General features: G+C 59.0%; 1 long non-coding RNA gene across 1 annotated transcript; it reads right to left on the bottom strand.

Moving 5' to 3' along the window:
- Positions 1-2,890: 2,890 nt before the first annotated feature.
- LOC119101445 (uncharacterized) lies at positions 2,891-3,882 on the bottom strand. Its single transcript, XR_005094562.1, has 3 exons — positions 3,842-3,882; positions 3,497-3,637; positions 2,891-2,929 (listed from the first exon to the last, which is right to left on the bottom strand). It is a non-coding gene; the product is annotated as an uncharacterized LOC119101445 (long non-coding RNA).
- Between the last annotated feature and the right edge of the window lie 3,613 nt (positions 3,883-7,495).

Here is a 7,495-nt window from a genome sequence, read left to right as displayed (position 1 = left end):
AGCGGCGGACGTCACCGTGAGACACACAACACGACTGGTGACGGAGGAGCCGCCCTCAGCGGCAGAAGTCACCGTGAGACACACAACAGAACTGATGACGGAGGAGCCGCCCTCAGCGGCGGGCGTCACCGCGCGACACACAACACGACTAGTGACGGAGGAGCCGCCGATCAGCGCTGGACGTCACCGTGCACACACAACACGACTGGTGACGGAGGAGCCGCCTCAGCGGCCGACGTCACCACGCGACACACAACACGACTGGTGACGGAGGAGTCGCCCTCAGCGGCGGGCGTCATCGGGCGACACACAACACAGGGCATGGTGATGGGCAACACCAGTGGAAGCCTGTCGGTGCTTTTAGTCAGCCATTACAGCGCTTCCCAAGCAGTCGTTGGCCAGCTGCACGGCTGTTTTCACGCGACATAAAGCTCTTTTGCGGTCTTAGCATGGAACGTTAGTGAACTGGGTTACGCCCATTGAAATCAGACGAGTAAAACTGGACAATGGGCGGCCACAGTCGGAGTAAATCTTCGTGCGGTTTTTAAGGCCATTAATTCCGGTCACTGATCCTCTACATATGTAGACGACCAGTAACGGACAGTGACGGCCTGCACAGCGCAGTTGACGCAATCCCTTCGCGCATCCTCTTCACTACGTTCCCAAGCTCACTAACTGTACCTCGACATGGATATCTGCTGCCATGAGGCGCGCTCACCCACCTGCTGCTGCATGCTGGACGAGGGGAAGAGCGAGTAGGCGGCGCCGCGGGACGTTATCTCGGGCGCCGGCGCGCTGGGGAACAGCGAGTAGACGCCCAGTTCGTCGGGGCGCCGGCCGACCGGGTCTGGCGCCGCGCCGCGGCACTGGCTCAGCATGGCCCGCCAGCGGGTTGGTGGGCGGCGCCGGCCCGGCCGGCCAGCCGCCCCCCAGCGGCTTAGCGGGTCGTACAGCGGAGGCCGCGGTGCGGCCGGCTGCGGCTCGGCCGCCGCCCACGGCTGCGCCCCCGCCCAGCCTGGCGGCGGCACGCACGGGTTTGAAGTGCGGCGGCGCCTCCTCGAGGGGGTGGCGTGCGCGCTGGCGGCGGCCAGGCGGCGGGCCGGCGCCGGCGGCGGGCCCGGCAGCCGGCGCGGCTCCGTCAGCCGGGGCGGACGCGGCTCGGGCCGCAGGCGGTGCCGGCCGCGGCGCCGGCGGCGACGGCGCCGGCGGGAGACGGCGTCCGGAACGTCACCTGTGTGGGCGCGACCGGCGTCACTGGCGGGCGCGGCACCCCACCCGCCACAAGCACACAGGGACGCCGCGCACATGGGATCCCCGATGAATGGCGGGAGCAGACCGAGACGACAGGATAGCACGCAAGGATATATTTTCATCAACGAGCGGTGTGTACAAGCTCTATGACACACACAAAACAACGTGTACTGTTTACAGTGGCCACGCCGCACCATCTCCGCTGCAGCCCATAGAGCGTCCGACGGACTGCTGTGTCACCACCAGCCAGACTGAGCGGCCTGGCGCTGCCCAGCCCGGCCGGCAGCCCCCGTGGCGCCGCCGGCGCCGGCCGCTCACCCTGGCGACCCTCCCTGAGTCGCCGCCTCCTCGGCCGGCGCTGGGCACGCGCGGGCCCGACTTCATCAGAGCCTGCAGCGCCACGTTCTGTCGGCGGCGCCCCGCGGACGACGCCTGCCGGATCACGCGGGGGCGTCGGCTCACACGCCCTCCAGACAGCCGTCCGGAGCCCTAGCGGCAGCGTCCGGCGCTCGGGCCAGCTACAGCTCGTGTCGGCAGCGTCCGAGCGTACTTACACTGGCCGTAACTCATGACCACAAACTATACGAATAATCATGTCGCCAACTAACTAGCACCAGGGCCCATAGCACTCAGTGCCGTTAGGGACGGCTGTTCCATTGAAATGAATTAAGGGCAAACATTGATGCATGCATTGACTCCGCAGATTGCAACTCAATATGACGAAGCCCCAAAATCACTCTCCTCGTGCGCCAAGACTAACACTGCCGGAGCACAGCACGCGGCCGGCGGCCGGCGGCGGCGGCGAACCCACCTCCGTCTTCAGGATGCCGGTCTTGGCCTCGGCGCGCGCCTGCGGGCCGGCCGCCGGCTCGCCGCCCGGCGACAGGACCGGCTCCGGCTATGGACACGAGCCCAGGCCGATCTCGGGGCTGACCAGCTCGGCCCTGCGGACGCCGGCAGGAGGTCAGCAGAGAGGCGGCGCCATCAGGGCGGCCGCTGCCGCACCAGCGACGGGAAAAACGCCAGACACTGAAGATGAACTTGGAAAGAGCTACATCTGGACCCAAGGCCGAGGCCACACAGAACATTGGTTAAAAACGCAAACGGCCTTGGTAAGGCTAGCCTACAGCGCGTCGCACCAACGCCCCTGATGCCTGCATTTTATTGCACTGTTATACTTTCAATAGACCATGGTCATGATCATAATGATGAACAATAGTAAATTAAAAAATTATAGTAAATATAATAGACATAGCCATAGCCATTTTAATAGACCATAGACACATCACGTATTCTTCCCATGCTTCCCAATGGCGGCACTATGTCAGTGATATGCCGGCAGTCCTGCCGCCACGGCGGCCTGTCCGCCTCCGCCGTCGCCCCGCCACTGACCGTGTCGGGTCGCGGCCGTCCGTCTCGACCTGCTGCTGCAGCTGGGCGAGCACGAGGCCCGGCTCGGCGCGGTAGCCGCTCTGCAGCGGCTGGGCCGGCCCGGCGCTCCAGACCACGCCGTGGCGCGCCAGCCGCTGGCAGGCGGCGCGCAGCCGGCCGGCGCGCACAGCTGGCTGCGCGGCGGCCGACGGCGGCGGCCGCGCCAGCTTCAGGCCGCGCTGGGCGCCCGCCAGCGGCAGGAAGCCAGCCAGGTCCAGGTCCTCCGGCAGCGGCCGGTTCGAGTCGGCTGCAGGACGGCGGCAGCGGGTCATGGACCAGCGCCGCGGGCCTCGGGCTGGCATGGACGGGGAAGGTGCGCACGCAGCGGGCACAAGGTCAGGCCAGACCGTAGTATGGCGCACGGACCGGACAGGGTCGAGATGCTGCCGCACAGCTGGGTTTCGCTCGAGGTCGATAAATATCGAGGGACGTCCTTTCCATCCATCTCGACCAATTTGCCCGGGCAATGCGCAAAACAAAACAAACACTTCTACATTTTCAGAAATAGTCAGAGGGATCAAATGCAAAATAGACATACCATAGTGTTGACAGTCATAATCCCCACTACTGGTCAATTTCATGAAATTCATGCTCAATTAATGTATATCAGCCACTAATGAAAACCCGCCGCTCTTAGAAATGCGGGCATCGTGGCGTGCACACTCGCGAGCTGTTAAGCATCCAAATCGTGAAAAATACACCTTTTCATACTTGCCACCGACCCATGAGACGCACGGCTACACCATCCATAGTACTGTGGTTCGTAACTGTGCACGGCACACCACCCCGATAGGCGAGCTGGAACGCGGCATACCGGCTTCAGTGATCATCTCGGCGGTGACTTCCATGCCGTTCACCAGGTGGCAGAGGTGGGCCCACAGCTGCGGCCGCGTCGAGAACGGCTCCATGGACAGCGCCTGGGGCGACTCGGCCAGCCAGCACACGTACAGCCGCACTGAAAACCACCGCGGCAATTGTGACCTGGCTGGCGATGTTCCTCACACTCAGAACACGCATGGTGAGGCCGGAAGCTACCAGAGGAGTCCCGGCCCAGCCAACTATCACCCACCGTCCGATACCGTACATCACAAGCAATGAATCGCGGTTAAAACCCAGCGCTAGCTCCCTGCCTGTCTGCCTGCCTGCTGCCGTCACTGACCGACGGGAAGCAGGGGCCACTGCCGCCGCCGCTCGGCGTCCGGCAGCCGGTACGAGCAGCGCAGCAGGGCGTCCAGGGCGGCGGCGGCCGGCTCGAGCGCGGCGGCGGCGGCGCGCCGCTCCGGCTCGCTCAGCCGCTCCGTCTGCAGCGGCGAGGCGCCGTCCGGCCGGCCAGACGCCGCCAGCGCCGACTGCACGTTGATCGCCAGCATCTGGAGGCGGCGACGCGGCGTTACTGGCGGGCGGCGCTGCTCGCGTGAGGTCCGCTGACAACGGCATGCCAGCACCGCAGGGCCGTCGGCATGGCGTTCGATGGGGCACCAGGTCACGCGACACGTCGCCCATTTCATGGCCAGGCCTTCAAATACGCAACTTGGAGGAAGGCACACTGTGCTTTTCCTGTTTGAAAATTACAGGGAACTCTCGAGCTTAGCACAGCAATATCAAGTACATCCCGTATTAAATGCATAATTTTGACTTTCTTATTCAGATCGCAAAGTGCAAAAATTTTAAGTTCAGGGTCAGCACAGAGCACAACTACACGAGGCACCCCGATTGACATGCCTAGTCCTGCACTGGGTTGATGGCCTTTACGCTATTTTGACGCTACTTTGACGCCCGCGAGCCGATGTCACTATATACCCTCCTCAGCTACCACAATCACTGCAGACGGTCCATGTCCGAAACGTTTGCGTGTGGCACGGCGGCCGTTTCCGCAGCGACCGCCGCGGGCCGTCACACCGTCCCCAGTGCTGCCGCACGCTGACCTGCAGCAGCCTCCAGGGGGACAGGGCGTCCGTGCAGATGAGCCGCGGCAGGCAGCCGGTCAGCGCCACCAGCAGCGGGCGCAGGGCGCGCGGCTCGGCGCGCTGCTGCAGCCGCGCGTGCAGCTGCAGGAACAGTGTGGTGTACTCGGAGGCCGAGAGGCGCGCCTTGCCCTCCAGCGGCGGCCTGCCGACGCCGGGCGGGTCAGCGGGGGCGGCGGCGGCGGAGCGGCAGCACAGAGCGACACGTCCTGGTGGTCCTGGTCGGTGACAACCACCTTAAGCCTAGACCGCTAGGACATCTCATGTATACTGGCCTGACTGAAGCTTACCCTGTGCAGATGCACTAACTTGTCCGCAAAATGTGCCACCAGAACCGATGAAAAAATTACTTGCACCGCCCCCAATCGCCATCTCCAGTACGAAAGCGTGCAATGTCATCACAGGTAATGAGATATGTAGTTACAAAATGATAATAAACCACTCCATTCGTCAAACACGCTCCCCAATAAACTTCCGACCAGAAGCATATACAAAATCATCACGAAGTGATTACGCCGTCCCGGCGGCGGCTGTTTGTACCGGCGCCATAACATGAGGACACTGTCCAGCAGCATACTGCTTGCCAGCATCTCCTCCCTCCTCTCTCTTTAACCTTCCCTGAGCGACCAAGTGGCAGCACAGCTTGCTCAGGCTGGTGGTAGTTCGGAGGGGACTGACACTCACCCCTGTGACGCCAGGCGGCAGTAGAGCTTGCTTAAGTTGGTGGTGGCCGCCGGGAAGGGATTGCGCACGGCGATACTGCGCACGTAGTAATAGACGGGCGAGATGCGGTCACCGTGCTGCGCCTCCAGCAGAGCCAGCTGGTTGTACGGCTGGCCACTGGACGGCACCAGTTTCACCGCGTGTCTGGCGGCCAGAAGACAGCCAGCGGTTAGGCTTTGCCGAAAAAACAATGTACAGTGGGCAACGGATGTCGCACAGTTCCAGCGAAGAAAACCAAAACCAATCACTGGCACTAGGTTCTGGTCATGCAGGTTTTTGTGGCCGCGAATGAACGTTCGTGAACAAACACTACCTGAGCACACTGCGACACGTAGCAGTATAATGACCATCCCCATGTAATAAATAATTTTGAATGGGGGTAATTTTGACAGTTTTGAATGTAAAGACTGTAACATAAGTATCTCCCAACAGCGGCACAGCACGAAGTACGCACAATGATTTCACGACGCAACCAAACCTCTGCACACTGACGTAGTTCAGTGGGCAGACACAGAGCGCCGACCGAGAGGCTCTGGCCGGCCGACCCGCTCACCGGTAGAAGGACTCTGCCTGCTTGACCTTGCCGCGGTACCGGGCCACGTCACCCATGTGCACCAGGCAGTCCTGCACCACATAACAGCAGGAGCTGCCGCTGGGCGTCGCCGCCGCCGGCGCCCGGTTCTCGACGCCCAGCGAGCCGAACAGCACGGTCTCCTTCCTGGTGGACAGCATGCAGCTGTTAGTGACAGACATGAAAAGATGTACTCTCTACCTTATTTGGACTGAAGCATACATCCAGCTCAATGTACCACACACCTAAGCTTTGTGGGTGAAAACTGCGAAAATGCCCAAAAATAAGATTAACGTGAACAACAATGAATTTTGAGTGAAAACAGCAGCTGTAGTTAAGCTACTTAGTCTCTTGCAGGTCTAAGCCACTTTACCATCTTGGTCTGAGCCTTGATTGAGCACCTGAATCTGATCTAAACAGAATAATTAAATACTGTTGTGTTAACATAGCTATGTGAGCTTGGTGACATTTCGCAATAGCATGACATCACAGGTGCAGCTGCCAGAATCTGCAGCTGCCCTGACATACCTTCGGAATGGAAGATCAATATCATAAGTTTGGCAAAGCTGATTCAACATCATGGTGTAGAATCCCAGAGCTGAATCCAGGAAGAGCTGCAGGGTGACCTGCCAATCCTTCTGCTTGGCACCATTCTGTAGCATGCCAGAACAAAAACCTATATGTTGACACCTTGAAACAACTCTTCATCCACCCAAACCAATCCCAGATGCTAAGTACCAGGCAGTAAATATGCCTTCCAACCCTAAAACAAGTAAGCATCCCAAAACCAAGAGCTAGGAGTACATAACCAGTGTCATTTGTCACGCCAGAACATAGCAGCAAGAGTTGAGACTGACACAGCAGATGCAGACCTTTTTATCCTTGGCATTGGCCTGCATCAGGGTGATCTGGTTCTTAAAGCACATATTCCAGAGGTCCTGCTCTGCCTTGTGATCCAGGGCATACTCCAGGTCAGCCAGCAGCAGCTTCTTCAAGGCAGTCTGCAGTTCATGGTGAATGGCAGCTGTCTGTTGGTCTCCCTCAATGCACCTGGTACTGCCTAAAGAGCTCTTCAACTGCTCTATGTTTCTGGGGTGGAGACAGGTATGTGACAATTGTGCATGGCCACCATCCTTAAAACACCCACAAAGTAGGCAGCCTGAACATAAAACAAGGACACAACTCGATGATCTTACATGGTATGATGTTTAGCATCCTGCTTTCTGTGCAATATATGCTACCTTCCCTATCCCAGGTCTTATGTTGATCTGCAAAATGTTTTGGAAGCAACAGCAGGAACACTTGAGATTTATAGTCCTTTAACACATAGTCTCCATACTGGAAATGGTCAATATTTCAACTAAAAAAAACTTATTATATTTGTAACCAACCCATCCCACGGTGAAATGCATCCTTCAGGTACTCATTGCATATTCACATGATGTTCCACATGATCAAGATGCATTTGATCCAAATAAAGCATACTTATGAGCTCTTCAAGGGCAAAACACATTAGCAGCCCCTAAAACATGGATTATCCACAGCTTACAATACA

The sequence above is a fragment of the Pollicipes pollicipes genome, unplaced genomic scaffold (assembly GCF_011947565.3).
Source record: "Pollicipes pollicipes isolate AB1234 unplaced genomic scaffold, Ppol_2.1 Scaffold_4881;HRSCAF=5763_pilon_pilon_pilon, whole genome shotgun sequence".
Classification (NCBI taxonomy): Eukaryota; Metazoa; Arthropoda; class Thecostraca; order Pollicipedomorpha; family Pollicipedidae; genus Pollicipes; species Pollicipes pollicipes.
The sequence above is the reverse complement of the archived record's forward strand: the minus strand, read 5'-3'. Positions and strand labels throughout refer to the sequence as shown.